Source organism: Pinus tabuliformis, chromosome 2_2 (assembly GCF_031772625.1).
Source record: "Pinus tabuliformis cultivar Carrire ecotype Pingquan chromosome 2_2, CPIR1, whole genome shotgun sequence".
Lineage (NCBI taxonomy): Eukaryota > Viridiplantae > Streptophyta > Pinopsida > Pinales > Pinaceae > Pinus > Pinus tabuliformis.
The window spans coordinates 1,314,929,642-1,314,955,551 of record NC_142300.1 but is presented as its reverse complement, the minus strand read 5'-3'; the positions used below and the strand labels follow the sequence as shown (position 1 = coordinate 1,314,955,551).

The window sequence follows — 25,910 nt, the reverse complement described above, 5'->3', positions numbered from 1 at the left end:
CTCCGGCTTCCTCAAATTCTCAGGAGAACAGCATTTTACTTGGGGATATGACTGGGCTGGTGTTTCATGTCGACCGCATGAATGAGGGCGCCCCTGCCCAGGAAGTGCCTCAGCATCCAGCTCCAGCCAAGGATGATGAAAATGTCTGCGAGCCATCCCAACGCCCAACTGGCTGTTTGCATTTGGTTACTGATTCTGGTGGACCGCCGCTTCTGGACGACGATGGGTTCGTTACCTGGGTCGCCTCTCCAAGCCAGGCGAAGGAGGATATGCAAGCTGATCCAAGTCAGGCGGACTGAATTTCCACTGGGTGCACATGCTATGCTTTTTGATTTTGTGTCTTCAATTTTACAGCTAAACTCTCTTGTCTGTTTTAATCTCATGCTTCAGATAGTAATTTCAGTCAACTCAGACTTCAATTGTTGTTGTAAAGTCAGCTATGATAGTTGCTACTGTGTTTTTGGGATCACTGAAGGGTATGATAACTGTAGTCCGGGTATTTTTTGTCAGTATGTCAGGGACCGAAATCAATTTCTTGAGGTCTGCATTGTAAATCCGGTTGACAGGTTAAACTGTATTGTCCCTGAGTTTATGGTTGAGGAATGGCCTCGGCCTCCTCTGAGGCTCTGACCTCATTGTACATATTTTTTCACTTTTTAATAGAATAGTATTTACAGAGAAAAAAAAAAAGTGCCAAAAATGGGAAAACAAATTTCCAACTAAATCCTAATTAAATGAAAGAAATAAATGAATATTGTGCCTCCCTATGATCTTTGTGATGTTATATTTTGCCCAAGAGGACATATTTGAATGAATTTTCTACAACCAATGAAAATCCAAAAACAAATTTAGAAATTGGTTTTTTGGGTGCAAACTCGGAGAATCAACTTATTCTAATTTTTAGGCATATTAAATATGCATATTTTGTTGATTTAATTCCTCCATATTGTTCTCCTCGATTATATATTTCGAATGAGCCATTCTGGGCCTCATTTGGCCAAGTAGAACTCAAGATATGGCTCTCCAAAGCCAAAATATCAAAACTGCAAATTTGTTGGAAAATAGCATGCCTAGGCAAATTATTTAATTTTATGTTTTCTAATAAAATACTAAAAAATATTTAAAATAAAATAGCAAATTATATATACAAATTAAAATAAAAGAAAATTACATAAATATAAACAACTAACAATTATTTGAAATATAATACAATTAAATTTTAAATAATACTAATAAAAAATAAACAAAATTAAATTATATTAGATTCAAAACATATTTCCCCGGGTCCCTCGGTCCCCGGATCCCCTAGTTCCATTGTCCCCGGGTCCCCGAGTTTTCTAGTCCCCTGGTCCCTGGATCCCCTGGTCCTTGGGAGCCCGAGTCCTTTGGTCCCCTGATCCTCGAAAGCTCGGTTGTTTTTAGAAATTGCAATTAAAATTTCCTCCAAGGATTTGTTATTTAATTTTTTTTTTGTCTTTTATATTTGTTAACACTTATGTAATGTATGCAATGGTTAATCTATACATATATGTTCTTGCACCCGAGAATGGCTAATTAAATAATAATTGATCATTAATATTTACAAAAATACAATTAATTAATTAAATAAACTTATTAATAAATAATAATTACAAATTACTTAACCTAATTATATCAATTAATTCAAATTAATAAAATAATTATATTTACATAATAAAATTAATTAAATTAATGAGATAAAAATAAAATACATTTTGGACACATTTAGGCCCACGCAGTGAAAATCACTCAATCTTTTTACAAGATCGTTTTCAAACCGTAAGTCCAAATGAAGACGAAACGAAAACTGATGAGAAGCTGGTGAGAAACCAAACACAATGAAGTGATCAAAACAAGAAACTGAGGAAAATGAAAATCCTGCAAAAAATAACAAAATAAATGCATGAAGGAAGTGAAATTACCAAAATTTACATAAAGGGTCCCCATTATTATTATGAAAAGGATAAAGTAAAAATGGGGGTTGTTTTTTGTCACGACAATGGTGACACGCGAGGAAGAAGCAGTTATCTCTAGTTAAGAAGATAACGAGCACAAATTTACCAAAAAGTTGAAATGATGAATTCTATCAAGTCTTCAAACGTTAAAACATTTCCCATGGGTCTCACATTAATAGATCAATCAATATAAGTTCTAAAAAGATAAGTACTTGAAACAAACTAAGTTTAAAACGTTAATCCATGTTTTTGGGAAAATGATTAATTTTGCATTTACCTTATGTGAGTGACAACAGAGGTACAGATCGGGAATTTTAAGGAAAGTATACATCCATTGGTATCAATAATATCCTTTGCCCAACATTGCTTCACTACCAGCGAGCGTCCATAGCCCCAACGAAGTTGTCTTAGTACCACACAAGCATATCCCCACTGCCAACGAACATGTTCAGTACCCCGACGAGTTTACTTGTACTTCCTGCACATATGTTCTTTCAACCCTCTTCTACACCCTTTTAATCAGCTTTAAAATAGATAATTGTTTTTTTCCAATTGGGTGAAGAAGGAGGGGTGGTACAAGAGATTTTAAAGGTAATGGATATAATACTTATAAAAATTTAACTCCCTCATATTTCCCTGCAACTATCAATTTAGAGGCTCTTTATGTGAAGTGGGGGAAATGGGAGAGATTCATTGAGTTAGACCCAAGCTAGTTCTTTCCTTAGAAAGATGAACTCTATCACTTGGAAAAGATGAATGTTCCTCCATGGGAAAAGCATTAAGGTAAGAGGGCTTTAGAATTCTATAAAGATATCCCTTTAAGGTAAATGAAAACCCATAATATTGATAGAGAAAAATTTCCCATGCATGCCAACTAATGTTGGGTAAAAAGGAGTCTTCCATATAAATCCTGCTAATGTCACCAAAACTAATCCGAAGCGAAAGTGAAATAATCACTCCAAAAATTTCCTAAAAGTAAGAAAGAAGATGCAAATCAAAAGTAAAAAGTTGAATGAAAATTCGAAATCAAAATAAAACCTCAAGAAGGCGTTCTATGAAAAACATCTCAACAAAAGAACCAATATGAAGGAGGAAAATATGTTTTTGTTGGACACCTAATCCTCAAGTGGGTTAGTGTGGAAGTCAAATGGACAAAAAGAGTCCAAGAGACCTTGGGATGTGGAACCCAATGGTCAGATATTGTACTATAAATGTAAATCATTTGTTAATCAAAATTGTACTGCATGTTTTATCTTTCATATTTTCTCTTGCTGCCCATGTGTGTTTAACATGGTATTAGAGCAGGCGATTGCTGGTCCTGCTCCAATTTGAGCCACTTGTTTTGTGGTCTCTATATATATGTCAGTTTTGCGTTACCTGACCTCTGACTCTACCTTATTCCCCTCAGACCTGAAATAACTTGCCTCTGCCAGCACTCCACATCTGTCCATACTCTCAATTTTTATAACACTGTCATTTCCTATTTTAGCGCTGAGGTCTGACGGTGCCACTGCAGAGATACACCACCATCGATGAAGGTCCAACTCCTGGTTGAATGCGTTATGTTCGAAGTTTGAATGCGTTATGGTTCGAAGTTGAATGCATTTGGTAACGCTGTCTAGTAGTATTATTGAATGGTATGCGTAACGCTGTGTAGTGGTATTATTGAATGGTATCGACGTTTGTTTTATTGAATGGGTTAACGCAGTTGAGTGGCAACGTTGTCCATAACAGTTGAATGCCTGTTGAATATTAAAGCGGTGCCGACAAAAAGAGTTCATTCCAAATCTGTATATGCATTCATTCCATATGCCTGTGCGTTTGAATGGGTTGAGTATTAACGTTTGAATCATTTGAACACTGTAGTGTTGAATGAATTTGCTGCTTTAATACATTAACGGTGAATGCGTATTAACGCTGTGGTGTTGAATGAATCTGCTGCTTTAATACATTAACGGTGAATGTGTTTTATTGAATGGTATCTCTGCGTGGGAGACACAAGATTTTTGAATTAAACTGTTTTGAAGCTTTAAGGTCGCGAGTAAGGTACAAATACGAAACTTTTGATAAGTCTCGAGCTTAAAAATTGGCGGTCGTTGTTAAAAAATTGCTTGAATTCTGTTTAGTAGTATTGTTAGACCAACCAAGATTTTTTCCAGATTAAAGCTTCAGATGGACGGCTTGAAAGTGCTTGAATACTGAAGATCAATAGGCACTTTTCCCTGCAAGATTCCTTGGTTTGCGAAGGCTCGAGAGCACTGGTTCGAAATTGCTGGACGGAAGTAGCTTGACTCTACAAACAATCCTTTGTGAAGATAAAAGATTGAAGAGCATGGTTGAGAGTTTTGCTAAAAGAGGAAATCGTGAAATTGAGCCGGTTTCAAGCTTCGCTGGTTCTAGTAAAGCTTTGAGAGCGATGATCCAGAAATGATTAAAGGGTGACCTTTGATTGCAACAATTTAGCCCTTTCAAGGTGAAAGCTTCAAACACGTTTGAAATCATCTACAAGGGAAGATCACTTGTCGATTAAGGTGATTTTAAGCTTTCTTGAAGCTGATGCTGCTCGAGAATACTATTTCAAAAATGATTGAAGTCTGTAGTCGGAATTTTCCCAAATAATCCAATTTGAATCTCCTTCAAGCTTAAACCTCGAGAGCAATGGTTCACAATTGCTTAAAGCTTTGAAGTTTGATCATAAAATTAATCAATTTTGAAGTTTTCTTGTAAGTTGAAACACGGAAACCATGGTTAGGATTCTTTGGGGTTAAAGGCATACGAAAGTTTTCTTTTAAATAACATCGCTACTCAATTCATTTAGCTTCTGGAAAATAGAAAGATGAAATGCTCTAAGCTTGGCATACGGGAGTTTTCATGTACTTGATGGCTCGTTTATACTGAAATATAACCTGGTACTGTGCACACTTAGCTTTACTGGAGGACTATTTTAAGTTATAAGCTTGAAACTGAAGTTGATGAGAATATCAATACCATGTGACTGTTGGGCAGGGTGGAGTACTCACACGGTATTGAATTCACAGTTCTGGAACCTGTTAAAGAGAAATCAGTGAGGTCAAACTCCTTTTGTTTGCAGGAGGATGCCTAGCATTATGGAGAAGCAAAATAGTGGTGAAGATAGTGATAGCAAGGGTCAACTTTATTGCATATCTAATAAATGAAAAATATTGTTGGCTCTTATATTCTTTAGTTCTTCTACATACGCTCTCTGTGGTGGATTGTTATATGGTTTGAAACCTTGAAGGTTCATCCCTCTTCATGGATTAAAGTATTCTTTGCGTGTTTCCACCTTCTGTTATTGATGTAGCTGCATTGAAGGGACTGTATGCTATCTCAGAAGTTGAATGAGTGTGGTTTGATGATGATACAAGGATTGTGGTGAACAGGGAATCTATTCTTCCATTTCCTGGGTAGCGTACATCATAAACAAATGTTGAGGTGCCATTTTGGGGACTGACAATTGCATATCTACTAATTTGTGTTCGCTGACATTTAATTATCAGGTTCTATCTTCCAATCTGTTCGTTGTTTAGTTAAGTTTTTTGAATGAGAAAATCCCATTATGTAGTAGCTATCACTTAATGGCCGTTGATTTTTAATTTGCTATTGGATAATATAAGTTTATTTGGAGACTGTTACTACATGTGGAAGCATTAAAAACAATGTACAGTGAATAAACTTACGAAAATCACCCACCGTGGAGAACATTGTGGCAAAAAAAAAAAAAAAAAACATTTGCATATTAGGGTTTATCTATTGAGATAATGGCCAGACTTGAAGACGCATTAAAGTTATTGAATATCCTAATTCATTCCACTGTTGATGGGATGGTAAAAGTCAACAAAGAAACTCTTTTTGACATTCAAACTTATTTGCAAAATGCACAAGAAAAGATCGATTTTTTGCAGCTTGAATCACAGCTACAGCAAGAAGAGCTACATCAAAATAGACATCATTCTGAGCCTGTTTTTGTTCAGAACATTGAGACAACCACCCATCAGCAGCAAGTCAATAATGTTACAGTTCATTCAGATAAAGCAGCAAGGTTACATGCAGATGTAGAGGTTCAGTCTGCACTTCCCAAGCCCATCATCAGACCTTGGGAACAACTTGTCCACAACAAGCACAAAACTGGTCTTGGATATGACAAGGACTTGTCCTTTCATATTCCAGACTACTCCAAGCCCATTCAGTTTCAGAGTGCTAGATTTATTCATGACAGTTCACCTGCTCCTCATGACAGTTCACCTCCAGCTATTCGAGATTCTACCCCTCGGTGGGTAATCTGGGACACTTCCTCTAGCAGAAGACTTCAGCTTCTGGCCAGTTTTGGAAGAATTCCAGGAACAAAATTGAGAACACTTCCTCTAGCAGAAGACACCAGCTTCTTGCCAAATTTGGAAGAGTTCCAGGAATTGCATTAAGCATTCCAGAGTTGTTGGTCATCCTTAAACCATCACAGGTTGAGACTTCCCTTTTTAGGTTGAAGTTCTCCCTTTTATGCGGGGTGAGACCTCCCTTTATTGGTTGAAGGCTTCCCTCTTCAAAACAATAGGAGCACTTCCTCTAGCAGAAGACTTCAGCTTCTTGCTAGTTTTGGAAGAGTTCTGGGAACTGCACTAAGCGTTCTAGTGTTGGTGGTCATCCTTAAACCACTTCCCTTTATACCAACATTTCATAGAGCACATTCATCCTAGTGTTGCCATGCATATTTGCACATTTTGTATTACAGCTCTCTTCTTAGACTCATACATAACCCTTCGGATTAAGGGGGAGAATGTTGGACACCTAATCCTCAAGTGGGTTAGTGTGGAAGTCGAATGGACAAAAAGAGTCCAAGAGACCTTGGGATGTGGAACCCAATGGTCAGATATTATACTATAAATGTAAATCATTTGTTAATAAAAATTGTACTGCATGTTTTATCTTTCATATTTTCTCTTGTTGCCCATATGTGTTTAACAGTTTTTCTTAAGTTGAGATCTTGTTAAGTTATTCCTTGAAGACTTATAATTGATTAGACTTTCATTCAAACAAAAATTCAACTCTAAATAGAAGTTATGATAGAAAGTGAAGCCAAATAAAAAATCTCCCTCCTTAAGAATTTCTTATTTCAAAAGTCGGCCTACATGGAAACATTGAAACAAACAAAAAAAATAAGGCTTGTGAAACAGCTAGAGGTTCAGAGATTCCCCAATTTAGTTTATTTGCAATTCAATCAATATCATAACTTCTTTTTAAAAGCTCAAAAATAAGCACAACAAGGAGAGTGAATTCCAAATCTGATCAAGTAGGGGTGCAAAGTGTTCAAAGTGATTCTTGAATATCTTCAAACACAGAGCTAAAGATCAACAAAAACTTAAAACCAATCTAAAACAAAAAAATGTAAAGAAAAATGATAACATATGAAAATTGTAACAACCCTCATGAAATTTCCATGTAATAAAAGTTAATAAAGGCAAAGTAATAACCACAGATTATGGGACACTTATTCCAAGCTGAATGTTAGGTAAAACATCCTAGTGTGGGTGTTCATTTGGTTTATTATGGCTAAGGAAATTGGCAAAGCCAATGGCTAAGGCTTTGGAAAGGAAAAATGGAATTTTTGGCACATTTATTTATGAAAATAATGGAAATTGGGAGAAAAGGAAGGTGAAAGGTCATAGGTTGCATGTGAGGAGGAAAATGAAGGAAAATAGAAGCCTAATTGATAAAAAGGCTTATGAGGATCAATTGGTGCCTTTTGTCAGTTCAGTTTTGGAGCTCTCTCATTATTCTCTCTCTCTCTCTCTCTCTCTCACTCTTGGACACTTAAGAGTTTTCTTGGAGCACTTTAGCATTGGATCAAGAAAGGAAAAGAAGGCAAGAGGAAGGAAGGACCAAGAAAGGAAGAGAAAGATCAAGAAGCTACAACAATATTCTTTGTAGGTATCGATTTGCATGTGTGTTTTCCTTGCTAGATTTGGCATGCATAGTATTGCATGTGGTTTTTTGGTTGTCATGACATGGGTTTTCCTAGGTGTGATAGTGTTTTCAACCTAGCCTTGTCATTTCCAAATAGCCATGGTGTGATGGGGTTCTCATGTTTTGGTTGAGTTGGATTGCCAGATGGATTCTAAGCTGAGTGAAGTGGATCTCCGAAATAAAGAACACATGGCCTAGTGATCCTTGAACCAAATTGTCGATTGCGGTAAAGACACTGGCCTAGTGACCCTTAAACTGGACAGTGGGTTGTGGTAAATCTAGGTATTGTGTGCCTCAATGGGCCTAGGAATCCTTGACCGGTTAATGGTGGGATATACAATAAAGCCTAGAGGTGGTTTCCCTTGATTCGGCCTAAGAATCCTTTCCAGTGAGTGACAGGATATACAGTAAACCTTAGAGGATGGAGTTTCGGTTAGGGCCTAGTAATTCGGTGTGGATTGTGGTAAAGCCTGAGAAACTAGGAGACATGAAAATTCCTCACGGTGTAGGTGGATAAATGTGGTGGCATCCATGCTTGTTTTGGCATATTGATCTGGTGGAGATAATGGTAAAGTTTTTTATTACATGTTTATTGTTTTGGCCTAGTGATCTGGTATGGATTACGATAAATCCTGGTTTATATTAATGAGGGTGAGGTGGTTTAGCCTCGGGATGCCTTGGTTGGTTCTTTTGGTTTGAGTCCCACATTCATGCTTGGAATATGGCACGGGGGTGATTGGTTGAAGAGAGATTTGGGTCAGCCAATCTATCATTGGGTGGAACGTGGTAGTCCCATACTAGGTTGGCTTTTGCATTCATTAATAAGAGGTTCTTTCCTTAGTATCTTATGTGTAAATGTATTGGTTTATATGTAGATTCTATGGTTGATGAATCCTTGATATTTCTGTTGTTATTATGCTGGTTATAATCATGTATTATGACAGTGATGATGTATGGCTTTCCTCATGTTTTGATTTGTAAATGAATGAACAATGTATCTATGAGATATAATGGAACAATGCTTCTTAGTGATTCTCAGATAAGTATGGGACCCCTATGCTTAGATTTGTTGTTTAAACCTGTAGATTACATATTTGTGACATGTTTGACGAAATGCTTGTCATGGCTACTAGGGGTCCAGTCAAGTCCTTATTAAACTAATTGCATTTGTATCACTATTATGTTGTTATCTTTCAGTTCTAAAAGTGTCATTGAGTTATGGGTAGTGACTTGGGCTTTGGGCCTAAAAAAGTGGCATAAATCCTTGAGTCACAGGCACAGTTCAGAGGAGAAAAGTCCCCAGATGCACGCATACCTTTTTGTGCGAGCGTATGGAGTTTCCCAGACATGCCCTTGTCCATATAAAGGGAGTGTCTAGGGGTTTAATGGTATAAAAAATCAGTGGGACCCAAGGACTGGTCATGGGGATGACTGGGAAGGCTTCTGTGAGTCCTGTAGCGAGTATAAAAGGTTTGTGTTGTGGTTTTCTGTCGATTCCACTTCCTTAAGGTCACCTAGGAGGTTGAATCCCATCATAGTGGCATCTCATCGCATATTTACCCTGGTTGGTCAGTTACTTGGGTAGATGTGGGATGAGAGTGTTACAAAAATGGGCATGTGAAACTTACCATTGAATAATTTCATTTAAATTTAGCTAAAAGATAAAGATTTCTTCCAAAAAAATAACGTATCATTTTGATTAAGATTAAAACGTATGAAGAAGTTGCATTCTATAAAGTTTATGTTTTCCCAAAATCATCACTTATTAAATCTAAACTAGAGCAAGCGCTAAGCTGCATGTTCAATGATGATTTTCAGTTACTGCCAGATCCTTGAACATGTAGCTTATTGCTCGCTCTAGTTTTTGTTTGCCAAAAATCATCACTTATTAAATCTAAACTAGAGCGAGCGCTAAGCTGCATGTTCAAGGATCTGGCAGTAAATGAAAATCATCAGAAATGAAAATAAAAAAGTGCTTCATTTGAATTGCAACAACAATATTTTCCTTTGCTTTAGGGCCTTCTTTAATCAACCATTTAAAATGTAGGAAGCTACAAGCCCGCGACAAATTTAAACAAGAAATAGTCAAGAATTTTGATTCAGCTTAACAATTTATGAATTGGAGAAGGTTATCTTCTTGATTTATTCTGATTAATTTACTCATAAAATCAAGTCTCCAACTCAAGCCAATGAAGACTTGCAAAAAGAATTACAAATGAGAAGTAAAATATGATTAAAAGGGAAAACAAACGTTGAAATCAAAAGTGCAACAGATGAAGATGAACATGTACATGCATACCCAGAAGAATTTGATAGATATTTACCTCATGAATCTTCACCTTCTCCCATGCATTTCTCAAAATTTGCATATGTTCAAAATCATCTACTTATTTAATCTAAACTAAATGCTAAGTAATGAGCTATTAATTTGCATCAACTTTATATTTTTATTGAGAGACATGAGTGGAAAAATCCACCACCTAGAAATACTTGCGAATTGGAATATTAGCGTTTTAAAAAGCGTCAAGTTCTGATCTTCCTTGTCATTTTTGTCATTGAAAGTGGGGCTTCTTTTGGTTGTTGCTTGGGTTGACAACCAAATTTCAACAATATATATTACTAATAATATTTATGTTAAATTTTTTTTCACAAAGATATATATATATATATATATATATATAGATATATATAGATATATATATATATATATCGCTTAAATGATTTATATTTGACCGGAATCACAAACACATGCAAAAATACTAATATTAAACAATATTAATGTGAAAAATATTTTTAACTACTTTTTTATTATTTTTTTCCAAATTCTTATAAGTGTTTTGCAACTAGAAAGAGAATATGTATTATATCATTATGCACCTAGTTCATAACAAATACATCAAGCATTACAGAGCTAATTTATCAACAACAACAAAAATATTGTTTTCTCATTTCCAATAGGAATACATGATTTTCCTGAAGAGAATATATCTAAGCAACAAAAGGATGGATTTTGTGGGTGAGTGGGTGAATACCTTACAAAACTGCCCCAATAGAACACAACATTTACAACACAACACTACTAGGAATTTTTTTTAATAGACTTCACCTACCATTAGGGAATTATAGTAGGCCTGATTTGACCATTAATCTTTAATTCAACTCTCTTCAATTTACACCGCTTGTTAGAATACTTGTCTATTTTTCTGTTGAAGTCTCTTAGGACATGGAAATAAGCATTTGGATGGGACATCTTTTGTAATTTTCCTAATTATTTTCATGATGTTTTCCATAAATTTCTCCTTTGGGAAGAAGCCTTTGACCAGATGATGCAGGATTAGGAGAGAATGTCCCATAACTGTAAGTGTGTCCTCCTAATGTCCTTTGGTTAACAAAGTCCATAGTACATACCAAATATCTCTACTTAATTTTTTGTCATATAACTAGGACCCCATGAGTACCTGAACAGTGTGTCCTCCTTGAGGCCATAGAGTACCCCTCCCCCACTTTACACCTCTCAAATTCATATAACCAATAATTATAGTAATGATACTTTGGAATTAGAAATTACGTTGTTATATGAGATTCACTTTTTTTTTTCCCATAAGAAAAAAGTCGTAATTTTATTCATATTGATAAAATTACATTTTGTAGATGCATGATGCATATTTAGATGGTTGTTCCTGTAATGACAGGCAGTAAACAGAGTAAATAAAAACACAAATTTGCAGTTGACTGTTCCTGTTGTGACAGGAAGCTACAAGATGTAGAGAACAAAAGATAAAAAATGTTCCAGTATGACTAGACTTTTCTGCCCTTCTTCTTCTCCACCCGTCGCCAACCACCAGTGTCGGGAGTGGGTGTAATAATGGCTAGCTGATTTTCCATAGGGATTAGGTGGAGTTCTTTGTCTGATTCCGAGCCCTCTGATCCATGGGTTCTTTTAATGCCGCTTATTTCCATTTGTGGCTCTCGTTGCAGATCCAAAATGTGAGGCCCCAAATGTGTAGCTGGAGCGTTCTCTTCCTGAGTAAATGTCTGTCTCATTTGAGTATCGGGTTCTGTCTGGTTCTCTGTAGGCTCCACGTTTGTGTCTTCTTCTTCCACTAGTTCGGTGTGCTGCCTATATGAGATTCACTTATTTATAGGATTGTGTGACTTGTTAAGAGAAATACATGTCCTTAACCATTATGAAATCTCTTATCTCGGAGAGAATAAACTTGTAATCTTTTAAAGGGAACACATTTTGTTAACCCTTTTAAATCTTTAATCTCTTAAAAGGAAACATGTATTCTTAAACATTAGTTCCACTGAAATTATAATAACAATAATAATAATCATCTAATTTTTAAGATCATGGCTAAGCCACACATCAAATTGGTGTATGAGACCCCCTCGTTTAGTCGATAAGGGACCAACCTCACCTAGATATTTGACTACTAAAATCTAAACCATAGTAAACTATTGTCAACATGGGCATCATATTTGGAAATTATATGTACATTAGTGAACAAAAGTCAACCATATTCATCTATAGTCAAAATTGGTAACATGTTTTGGAAATTATATGTACATTGGTGAATCATAGTCAACAATAGTCAAATATTATCAACAAAATTCATCCATAGTCAACAAAAGTAGACCATAGCCAACATGGGTATCATGTTTTGGAAATTATATATATATTAGTTAAGCACATTTAATCATAGTCAACTATAATCAACATGAGCATCATGTTCAACCAAGTAAACTATAGGCATCATGGCTACAGTCAACATGGGCATAGACATTAATATGGTTAGTAAAGTTGTTTAGATAATCTTCGGCAAAATCACATAACCAATCTTTTGTCGACGCGTTTCGAACCAACCAGTGTGGTTCATCGTCAGGACAAGTTGAAGAACCAATCCGGTTTAGCTGATTAAATAGAGTGTGCAGAGACTCCAACGGCTATATTCCAACGGCTAATTTGACCTAATGATCTTGGTCAAACCATTAATTCAATTATTAATATTTCTATAAATAGCTAAAACAGGTAAATTTGTTAATTATATTTAAGATCATTTAATAATATGAGTATTGAATATAATATCCATGTTTATTATTTAAATATAATGGTCATATGTTTGTTAAATAATCTATAATTATTATTATTCTAATATTATTTAAGTATAAATAATTGTCACTCTTAGAATTTTGTTATCTTAGGTAAAAATAAACCATTTTATTATTTATTAATTAAAATATAATGGTCAATCGAGAATAATATGTTTATTAATATATAGCTGTAATTCAAACCTATATAATAGTTGAACCATATAAATAGTTGTAATTCAAACCTCTAAATAGCTAAAACCGGTAAATTTGTTAATTATATCTTAAGATTAAAATCATTGGGTAATATAATATCCATGCTTATTATTTAAGTATAATAATCTATAATTGTTATTATTCTAATAATATTTAAATATAAATAAATGTTACCATTTTATTACTTATTATTTAAGTATAATGGCCATTCGAAAATAATAATATATGTTTAATAAATCCATATTTATTTAAAAATTCATAATTCCAATATTAATAAAAACAAACAAATAGAATTCTTAATAAATATTATTATTATTAGAATAAAGTAATGTTCATGTTTATTAATACTAGATTAACCAATATTATTGTTATATCATATATATATCTATTTATACTACTATCTAATTATCTTTTAAGCCTAATGGTCATTTGGTAAACCAGGTCTCCTTTAATATTTAAATTACTGATTTATATTTATTAATACTCAATATATACTCAATAATCTGTTATTCCATTATTAAAGTTAATTATGTCATTAGGTAAATATAATATTACTATAAGGTTCAAAAGGGGTTTTTTAGACATTAGTAAAGGAAGCATATTTAATCCAAATAAATGAACCTAAAGAATCTAATCCAATAATAATATATCCCATAGTATCATAAGCGGGACAAGGTTAATACCCTGAAACTCACTAGGACTAATCCGCCAAAAACGAAACATAAGGAGGAGGAAGACGGAAACCCTAAGACTAAACACAAGGGAAATGAGGAGGCTAGGAAGACAAGGCTGGGACCCAACAGCTGCTAATCTTCCAGCCATCATCCCTATTAAGATTATTCGGCCTTTTTTCAATCTCCAGGGCCTCTCTAAATTTGCGATGGTGAAACTGCGCAACTTTGGCAATGACTTGAGCCTCCTCTATACATATATGATGCATAGTCTTCCCCGCATGTTCAGCCAGGGCGGAGGACTTGGTCCTACCATGTCTCAAGTCAGCCGAATGCTCACTAATCCGTTGATTGATAGAGCGACCAGTCTCACCAATATAAGGGGTCCCACAGGAACAGGGAATGACATAGACGCCCTTCATGTCCTTAGGGTCAATCGGGTCTTTCACAGACCTGAGGGAGCCACGGATAGTGTTGAGAGGTCTAAAACTAGCGGGTACATCGTACTTCCTCAGAATTCTCGCAATCCTGTCCGTGGTCCCTTGGATGTAAGGAAGGTTTACACCCATGATATGATCTTTAGGAACCTTTCGGATTGAAGGCTCCTTCTTGGCCCTGAGGAAGGCTCTACGACCGAGGTGCCTACTGTAACCATTCCTCTCAAAGACATCTAGGAGATGAGCCTTCTCTGTTTCCAGGCTCTCCTCATCCGAAATTCTTACAGCACGGGTGGCGAGCGTGCTAAGAACCCCTAACTTCTGAGCGGGGAAATGATGCGAAGAAGCATGCAAGTATTGCTCCGTATGCGTCTTCTTTCTAAACACCCGATGAGAAAAGGAACCATCCACCTTCTTAGAGATGAGAACATCCAGGAACGGAAGACAACCATTATCTTTTTAAATAAATTTATATAATGAATTTAATATTTACTACAAAAAATGAACAATTATAGTGAATATGGGCATCATGTTTTCGAAATTATCTATACATTTGTTAAAAAAAGTCAACTTTAGTTAGTTATAGTCAACATGGGTATCATGTTTTGGAAATTATATATATATTGGTCAAGCATAGTCAACCATAGTCAACAATAGTCAATATTTGTCAACAAAAGACACTCGTGACCCTTAGATTTCCAACTTTATCTAACCTTTGGATGCCTCCTTTGTGATTCCTCGTTCTAACCCATTTTCCTTCTTAAGATGAATATAAATTTTTGAGTCTCGTGAGGTCTCATTTGAAAAATTGTTTCCTTCTTGTAACTCTTCAATGATAATATGGAGGGAAACCTTAATAATTACAATTTGAATGTTAATTGATAATTACATCCCTTTGGGTTGGGTTTGTTGTTATGCCTAACTGCATGGATGCTTCCTAGTTGTAAGTTATGATATTTGTGCTTTCAATACTCATTTGAACATGATGTCTCTAAATAAATCCATACTATGGTGCATGGAATTCATGTTGAAAGAATTTTTCATTGATGTTAAATCCCTAGCCCTAGGAATAAAGCCCTAGCTATAGGAATGATGGCAAAGAGCTTGGAATGATGTCAAAACCCTAGAAGGAATGTCAAAGCATGAGATAACAGTTCAAGAGAAGCCATAAGTATCTAGTAAGAGGTGTTTCAAAATGGTTAAAGTCCTCAAAGGTAAAGATGACAGCCAAAATAAACCCTTCAAGAAAATCAAGAAATAAGTGGTCAAATTAAAGGAAAATGCAAAGGAAATCCACATCATCACGTAGCCCTTAACGAGACCTTTACAATGGTATGTGGCATCACTCCTAACTCCTCATTATTCAGAAGAAATAAATTTTTTAATCTAGCATTAAAATCACATACAATGCACTTGTCAGCTCCTCAGTGGATAGGTTAGCCCCAAGACAATTTGAGCCCCACTTGTCTAGTATAAATAAGGCCACTCATGTAGCTCATTGGAGAATCAACATGGTAGTGTGATGAATAAAGTATTAGATAGAACACATATATGATTTGAGGGGAAGAAGTGAAGTTGATCTAAGGAGTTTTTTGTTGTTTTACCCAAGTTCTATTGAAGAGGCTGAGGTCTGGCCAAATTTTGTTGAAGAGGTCAAGTTGAGGAGGCTAAATTTTTAGGTAAGTTCTAATTTGTGTTATTTATTATGTTATCATGTGACAAGTCTGAGGTGATAGGTTTCAACCCTTACTTAGGTCATAAGCGTATTGTGACAGGTCGAGTTTCCTAAAGCTTTAAGTAGACCAAAATTTATATCTTTGTTCTTTGGAGTAGGCTGAGCCTTCTTACAAGCAATGTTGGTAAAATAATTTGAATTATATTATAAGTTGAATGAATGTTTGTGTATGGTTCAAGAAAATTGAGTCATGTACATATGAAGGTCCAATTCTATCCTTGTTTTAATCTTGATTGGTGGCCAAGTTTCAGAGTTGTGGAAGGTTGAGTTAAAAACTGGTTGGAGGTCGAATACTAGTCTTATTGAAGGTTGAGTTGCAAACTTGTAGAAGGTCAAGTTGCAGACCTATTATGGTTGAAGATTGAGCGTTATTGAAGATGAGTTGTAGAAAAAGTAAAGGCTCGATCCATGAAAAACTCAAGGACCAAGTTGTAGGGATATTCAAGCAGTGTCCCAAGGACTAAGAGTGTTATGAACCAGCTCACAAAAAGATAGAAAATATAGATCAACTACTTCAAAATAAGCCTCTTCAAGGGGGCAACCTCTTTTACATTACACAAATAAACAATTCTTGGATGATTCAAATGACTAAACCTCCTTTCTATATATATGAGTCTAAGGGGTCACAATATAATCAAAGCTGACATAACAATAATAATATTAGGGCACAACAATAACAATAGTGGGCTTCTATGGAGCACACTAATAACAATATGGGGACAATATGGGCACAATAATAACAATAAGGGCTACAATGACAATAGTAATGGGGGAATCACTAGTATTATAGGGACCTAACATGCCCCTCTCCTTCAAAAAAAAATTGTCCTCAACGCTTGAGTAGTTTTGGATGCTTCTGTATAAAATTATCATCCTCCAATGTGAAATCTTCAATGGGTAAGTTCTTCCACTTGATGAGATACACCGAAATTGATCGATTTTGTAGCTATCGAGTTCTTGTTTCTATGACTGCTTCAGGTTCCAATATGATTTTTCCTTCCTCATCAAGTTTTGGCAATATTGTTTGAACTCAGAGCTTGTCACCTATAACCTTCTTTAAACATGAGACATGGAAAACTGGGTGCACTCAGGAAGCTCTAATTTGTATTCCATAATACCAATCTTTTGCAACACCTTATATGGACCATAATACTTTGGTGATAATTTATTATCCTTCTTAGCTTGCTTGAGGGACATTTGTTTATATGGTTGTAGTCGTAGGAATACCGAGTCACCTACATCAAAACTTATTTCATTGCGATGTTGATATGCTTGTTGTTTCATTCTATTTTGCGACAAAGTGAGGTTATCCTTTAAGAGTTGGATAACTTGTTGTTCATGCTCGATGTGATCTTCCACTGCTTGAACCTTAGAATTTTCTCTTAAATATGATGTGATGGATGGTGGATGATATCCATAAAGTGTCATAAATGGGGTCATTTTTGCTGCAGTATGGAAGGAAGTGTTATACCACCATTCATCCAGAGGCAACCATTTGACCCATTGTGTCTGATTATCAAAGACAAAGCAACGAAGATATCCTTGCAAACATTTGTTTACTATCTCAGTTTTCCCATCAGATTGAGGATGATAATATGAGCTAACTGAGTACCGAGACAAGAAAATAATTTTGTCCAAAAAATTCTAGTGAAAATGAGATCTTTTTCGCTTACAATAATCTTTGGTTTTCCATGTAGCTTTTGAATTGTTTCCATAAATGCAGTAGAAATTGTACTGACTTTAAATGGATGAGATAATGCACAAAAGTGTGCATACTTGGTAAGTTTGGCAACTACCACCATGATGACTCTCTTTCCTTCGAACTTGGGTAAACCTGTGATAAAATCCACTGAAACCTCCTCCCAATGTTGGCTTGGAATGGATAAATGTTGTAATAGACCTAGGGTCTTAATTATTTCAACTTTATTTTGTTGGAAAACCAAACATTTCACCACAGACTTTTGAATATCCGATTTAAGGCCATCCCAAAAAAAACTCCTTCTTAACCCTGTGGCAAGTTTTTAAAAATCTTGAGTGCCCTCCTAAGGGAGAAGTGTGCAATTCCATAAGAATATTTAGTTTGAGTTGGGAATTCTTACATAGGTATAAGTGATCTTTGTACCATAACGAATCATTTTCTAGTTAAATGTATCAGATGTACTAGGATATTGTTGTATCTTTTGAATGAGTGCCCACACTTCTTCGTCATTCTCCTATTCATCCCTTGCTTCGTTTATCCAATCTGGTTGGATAATAGAAATGGAGCAAAGCAATGCTTCCACATCCTCGTCCTTTCTTGAGAGTGCATCTGCCACAACATTTTTCTTCCCTTTTTTGTAGATGATTTCAAAGTCATAACAAAACATCTTTGTGACCCATTTTTGTTGCGCTTCTGAAGATAACCTTTGTTCTAAAAAGTATTTAAGACTATCATGATCCGTTTTTACCTTGAAGTCTCTTACCATTAGGTAGGGTCACCATTTCTTAAGTGCATGTAGTATTGCCAACATTTCCTTCTCATAAATAGCTTTGTGTAAATACTTTCCTTTGATTGGACGACTTTCGAAAGCAATGGGTCTTTATTCTTGCATTAAAATAGCACCAATTCCATTTCCTGGGGCATCACATTCCACAATAAAGGTTTGATCCGTATTTAAACAGGAACGCAACAAATTACAAAGATACCCATAAACACAGAGATGCAGCGGAAATAATACTTCATTTCATTAATGTCAAATACTGAAATATGCTTACAAACAACAATGGAAATAAACCAACTAGGGCGATGGTAGCTTATCTCTGAGAAGAGATGTGGTGGCTACATGCCTCTGAACTGTGTTACAATGAGGCTCGAAGGCCTATTTATTGTTGAGAAACAATGGAAAACCCTAAACATCCAAAAACCTAACCCTAGAAGATGAAACGCCAAACTATGGGCCCCATTTGGGTAAATTGGTATATCAACTTCCCGGGGTCGTAACTTTGGCATACGATCTCCGTTTGACGCACACAATATCTCGTTAGAAAGATCTATTCAAGAACTACAACTTTGGAAAGAGAAACATTGGTCTGTGAACCCATAGTGCTCCCAATTTTCCCAGAAAAACGTTGTTTAGGGCCTCAAAATGGCTCCGGAAGTTCAGGACCCGAAAAACTGCTAAAAATAGTAAATTGTGCTACAATTAAGGAAAAATGAAAAGCTGAAAGAAACAATGGTGGGGGTCCAAGTGGACTTGGCAGGTGGCCACCAATATACACCTGGATCATTCCTCCCCCCTTAGGAAGCAATGGTCCCCATTGTGTTGAGTTCCTCCATGAGATGAGGAAACTTTTGTTGAACTTGGTCCTTGGTGAGCCACTTGCCCTGGTGAAGGAGTTGTCTTGCTTTGACAACTTCATACAGTTGGATATTCTGCTGGCGAGTGTGCTTGATCTATGTGTCCATGATCCGATCAGTTGCAGCTTGGTCCATGCAATCTGGATTTAACTCTGTTGGTGTGAGTTGTTCTGCAATGTCGGATGTGTCTAGTAATGGTGGAAAGTATGGTCGAAGGCAGTCCACATTGAACACTAGGTGCAGGCCAAGGAATGGGGGAATCTTGAGCTCAAATGCATTGTCTCCCATAGCCTTGGTAATGGTGTAAGGACCATATCAGAGTGGTCTGAGTTTCTGATAGGCTCCGGTAAGATGTTCCTTTTGTAAATGCAACCAGACTTTGTCGCCCACCTGAAACTTGTGTGGAACCCGATGTTGATCATGTCGTTGCTTGTACTTGGAATTTGATTTCTCCATAATGTCATAGACCTACTGTCGAATATGTTGGATGTGCTCAATAAAGCTATTTGCCTTATTTGTTTCGGATTGGACATGAGCCAAATCTACGTGAGTAGCTGCAAATGGCATGGCCACATCAATGGGGCATAGTGGCTGGAATCCTAAACCCACCTGAAAAGGGTTATGGCCAGTTGAGTTGTGGAGAGCCCGGTTGTAGCTGTGTTGAACATAGGGGAGGCTCTCTTCCCATGTGCATGGATGCTTTGAGTTGTACATGCGCAGAATGTGTATGATCATCCTGTTGACAACCTCTGTTTGGCCATCAGTTTGAGGATGGAAGGCTATGGACTTAGTGAGTTTGGTGTCCAACATCGACTAGAGACTGGACCAAAATTTACTGAGGAACCTGCTATCCCTATCTGAGATAATAGACTGTGGGATCCCAAAGCGTACCCGCACTTGTTCGGTGGTCTGTGTGGAATACATCTCTTTGTCATAAGTGGGATACTTTCGGATTGTGTCTAAAATTGTCTCACTGTGATATGCCACTAGATGCCCGTGTTGAATAAGGACTGCCCCAATAGCATAGTCAGAGGCATCTGTCTCAACCTCAAATGGTTGTTGCAAGTCTGGTAATGCAAGTACTGGTGCCGTGCAGAGGCAATATTTCAACTCTATGAATGCCTTCTATTGAGATTCAAACCAAAAGAATTTTTCTTTCGCTCCTCCCTTGGTGACTTGACTCAAGGGCCAAGTGATATGAGAAAATCTCAACACGAAACTGCGGTAGTAGTTGGCAAGACCTAGAAAGTTGTGGAGCTCTATCAGAGTGGTTGGATATGGCCAATCTTGAATGACTTGGATCTTGGTTGGATCCACATGCACCCCCTGTTCATCAATAATGTATCCCAGATAATGAACCTGGGTCATGCCAAAAGTTCATTTCTCCAAATTGGCACATAACTTGTGTTGCCGCAGTGTTTGGAGAACCTATTGGATGTGGTGGAGGTGCTCTTCCCAACTCTGGCTGAAGATCAGGATGTCATCCAAGTATACCACTATAAATGAGTTGGTGAATGGCCTCAATATGTCATCCATTAGCCTCATGAAGGTTGTAGGAGCATTCGTCAATCCAAAAGGCATAACTAACCATTCGAAAAGGCCCTCCTTGGCTTTGAAGGCAGTCTTCCTCACATCAGAGAGTTCGATTGGTACCTGGTGATATCTTGACTTCAAATCGATCTTGTTGAAATATTTTGCCCCCTTTAGTTGGTCCAGGAGGTCATCAATCCGTGGGATTAGGTACCTATTATGGACAGTGATCTTGTTTAGCGCCCGATAGTCAATACAGAGTCTCCAAGTCCCATCCTTCTTCTGTACCAACACGATCGGGCTCCCACAGGGCGATGAACTCGGACGGATGTGACCATTCTGCAACAGCTCCTGCATATGCCTCTTGATTTCATCATTATCCAGAATGGAGCGCCGATAGATTGGTCCATTTGGCAGTGGCACACCTAGGGTCAGATCGATGGAGTGCTTGACCTGATAGTGCAAAGGAACCCCTGCGGGGGAGGTGAAGATGTCCTCGTACTCCTCCACGACCTTGTCCATCTGTAGTTGTCGTGCGGAGGGGCCCTTTGTGGAGGTCGTGGCCACCGTCTTCTTCTTTCCTTGAGGATGTATCATCAGGGAAACAAATTTCCCGGTTTTGGAAATGAGTTTATTGCATTGTTTTGCAGTAACCAAAGAGGGCGGTAGGTGGTGCTACCTCTGGTATCCTGTACAACTTATTTCCCAAAGTAACAATAACAACACGGGGCCTTGATTCATACACAGCATATCGCTTCCACAAGTATGGTTGTCCTAATAATACCTCACAAACTTCAAGGGGAGAAATGTCACACAACACCTCATCCGTGAAGGGCTTGATGTTGTATGGAAGGCAACACTGTTGTCTCACGTGAAGATCTCGTCCTTGCTGAAGCCACCCAATGGTGTATGGTTGTGGATGTGTTGTGGTCGGTAAGCCCAGCCGCCTCACGACCTCTGCCTAAATGAGGTTCTTTTGGCTCCCGCTGTCGACAATGAACTATAGCGGGGAGCCCTTTACCCACATCTGGGAGTGGAAGAGATGATCCTCCTCCTCTGGATCTTTGGGTTCCTCCTTCTGGATCTTCATGGTGGCAACGGTGGCATTGGGCTTCGCATCGATAATCTACTTCCCTTTATCATTCCCCTTGTCAAGTTCTGACTCAGAGTCGGAACATGCATCTGATTCTGAAACCTTTAGCTCAGCCACCAGTGACTGCTTGGCCCGACACTCACTTGTGTTGTGAGTTGAGCTCTTATGGAACTCACACCACTTTCCTGTGTCCTTTTTCAGCTTCACAGAATTCTTTACTTGTAGCTTTGGTGGTTTGTCTTGGGCCGCCCCGCCTTGGCTTTTTCCTTTGTTCTGCGGTTTGGGGGCACCTTTCCCTTGCTTCGAATTCACAAATCCAAAGTCTCGCTTCTTCTGTTTAAACTTTTCCTCGACCTTGATAGCATATCGATATGCCATTATGAGCGAGGGGATGTTTAGGAATTCTATTTCTTCCTGGATGTACTTGAGCAGGCAGCCACAATATTTGAGTACCAAATGCTGCTCTGAATCCTTGATACCCAACTTTGTGTGAAAGGTATGGAAAATATTGGTAAACTCAGGCATGTCTTGGTCCCTTCTCCGCCGCAGCGTGGTCCACTTTATGTATTGATCCTCATAGCTTCCGACAGGGTACTACTGCTCCTTAATGGCATCCTGGAATTAATCCCAAATGGGTGCGGCTGAAAATAGTGAGCCAGTACTTTCATCCTTCTACTCGCAGTAGGTTTCCCACCAGTCCTTGACGTGGGGGGCTCCTTTGAGAAGAGCAAAAATAATCTTTTCCCGGCTGGAAAAATCATGAACAGAAAAATAACCCTCTAGCAGATTTAACCATTTATCGACGACATCTGCGTCTATCTGACCCTCGAATATGGGGATTTCAAAATTAACTTGTACCTTAAACAGTGTGGCGTTTCCAGAGTAGCTGTTGGAAGCCGATGCGTCGCCCCTGGGTAGCCGCTGAAGGATCTGGGCAAAGTTGTCCATCATCGTGTTCCTTTGTCACTCGAGGGCTTCTTCGAGCAAGATTTTGATAGGATCTCCTGCCCCCTTGTCTTTCTTTTCATCTGCCATGGGAGGCCATTGGGATTTGCGAGGCTGGTCTTGCAAAGGTTCGACCAGTTTAGGCCCTACTCCTTATATCCCGACCTCATTGGGGACTTGCAAAGAAAAACAGAGAAAAAACAGAGCGCTCTGATACCACTGATCCGGATTTAAATAGGAACACAAAAAATTACAAAGATACCCGTAAACACAGAGATGCAACAGAAATAATACTTCATTTGATTAATGTAAAATACTGAAATATGCTTACAAACAACAATGGAAATAAATCAGCTAGGGCGATGGTAGCTTATCTCTGAGAAGAGATGTGGCTGCTACATGCCTCTGAACTGTGTTACAATGAGGCTTGAAGGCCTATTTATTGTTGAGAAACAATGGAAAACCCTAAACATCCAAAAACCTAACTCTAAAAGATGAAACGCCAAACTGTGGGCCCCATTTGGGTAAATTGGTACATCAACTTCCCGGTGTAGTAACTTTGCCACACAATCTCAGTTTGACACGCACAATATCTCGTTAGAAAGATCTATCCGAGAACTACAACTTTGGGAAGAGAAACATTGGTCGTTGGAGCTATGTTGCTCCCAATTTTCCCAAAAAATGTCGTTTAGGGCCTCAAAACGGCTGCGGAAGCTCAGGACCCGAAAAATTGCTAAAAATAGTAAAATGTGCTACAATTAAGGAAAAATGAAAAGCTGAAATAAACAATGGTGGGGGTCCAAGTGGACTTGGCAGGTAGGGATCAATATCCACCTGGATCCAGCTGTTGAGTTCCAAAACCGCCTCTCTCTTAAACAACTTTCTCATCCTTCTTCCTTTGCTTTTCCATGAAAATGCATCCTTAATCATCAAAATCCATTGCACATTGCCTCAAGGAGTATATTTCAGTGATTTACAAGTTATATTGTTATGTTTGTTATTTGAATAGGTTTTTGTCTTTCAGCTACGGAACGCAGCCACATTCCACAGCTAATTGGTTGTTCCGTAGCCATCTCCATGCTTTTGTAGGTTACAAGTGTCAAGAGAGGAAAAGGACCACATGGGTACCTTGGAAAACATCAGAGCATGGATTGTATCCTATCCATTTGGCCTAGATTGATGAGGAGGACTCTGGTCAAAGGGAAGTCAACTGTAGAAACCTATGGCAAGTAGGACTCTGTTTTTCACACGATTCTCAATGATGGATCTAAGGCAGTCTCGTGAAGCTAAGGACTTCATTTGCCACCTGCACAAATAGAATCCAACAGCCACTATTAGAAGATTTATGTTTCAAGGCAACTGAAGACAAGAATTCCGCATACATTACCTGTCTACATGTTTTGTTGTAGTTGATTTCTCTCTTCAAAATAGTTGTATATTTTTCTATAAATAATACCGTGTAGAACGCAGAACAAGTTCAAGTTTTTGTTTATGTAATAGTGCAAATTTCCGCTTTGTAGTGTAAAAAACGCAGCTCTTTGTTTTAATATAAAGACTCTGTTTTCAATGGATACCTGAAGCGTTTGTGAAGTGTTGATTCCGTGTTGATAATCCAAGACCTTGAAGAGGGCCCTATGTGGTCAAGGGTACATTTTATTTCTGTTTTGTATTTAGTAGTTCAGTTGTACATTCACTGTGTTTTTCATTATGTTTATAATCGTTTTCTAACTATGTTTGTAATGCAGCTTGTGTCATCTTTTCACTAACTTAGTGTAGTTCTATTTCAGCGCAGAACAGTTCTTTGGTTATTTGCTGCTCTCTAGTTTCTTATCAGTAGTTTTAAGTTGATGTCAGTAGCATAAATTGGTTCATTTTATTTGTTGTTCATTAGTTTTTAGATTTATAATTAAATTGTTCAATGCCATTTCCTTATTAGTTTAAGAAACTCCTGTTATAAATGAATATTTTCAAAAGCCTTTCAATTGATGTTTAATCCTAAAACTAAGTGGTGAAATGTTTCATTTGTGAATGAGTCTCTCTCTGCATTTTTTATATTTGCCTTTCTTAGAATAATGAATAATTAAATCTCTCAAGAATGCTATCACAAGGAGGTAGTGTTATCTAAATTATATAGCAGACTGAGAGAAATACTTCATTTAGCTTTTCTTTCATAATAGAATAGTTGCAACTTCGTTCTCAATTATGGTTTTTCACTTAGTTTAGCTCATGTCTACTTTTCTTAGAATGATGAAGAATGAAATCTCTCAAGAATGCTATCACAAGGAGGTAGTTCTCCCTAAATTGTGTAGCAAAGTGACAAAAATACTTCATTTAGCTTTGCTTTCATAATTGTAACTTCATTTTCAGTTATGGTTTTTTTCACTTAGTTTAGCTGCAATTCCATCTTCAGTTGTTCATTAAAGTTTTTAGACAGTAGAAGTAATCTTACTTTTAGTATTTCACTTTTGATTTATCATAGATAGCTGCAATCTTATTTTCTCATTTAAGCTTTGAGTTTTGTAATTGAATAGTTAGCAGTTTTAAGTCTTTCTAAGTTCATGTTTTGGAAACAATCATAAAAGCAAGAAGAGAAGCTTTGTTTTCATTTTCTTGGTTAAAACTTTACTTCCAAATCTGGCTTAAAAGCACTTTTATCTCTCATTTCATTTCTCTAGATTCTTAGCAGCAGTAGATTAAGATTTTGTAGATTACATTGCAGAACATTAGGAATCAAAAGAACAAAACCCCAAAACAAACATAAAACTCAAAAACAGTGAGGTAAGAGGGTCATCTAGCACATATAGTGCACTACACTTCATCAGTTTACGATACCTGGATTGATAATTTATGTAGCAATTTAGGACACTAAATTGACTGAACACCAGCGTCTAGCATTTCTGCAA

General features: G+C 37.2%; 1 pseudogene; it reads left to right on the top strand.

Moving 5' to 3' along the window:
* The first annotated feature begins 439 nt into the window (after positions 1-439).
* LOC149198365 (arabinosyltransferase RRA3 pseudogene) overlaps positions 440-25,910 on the top strand; it is a 39,462-nt pseudogene continuing 13,991 nt past the window's right edge.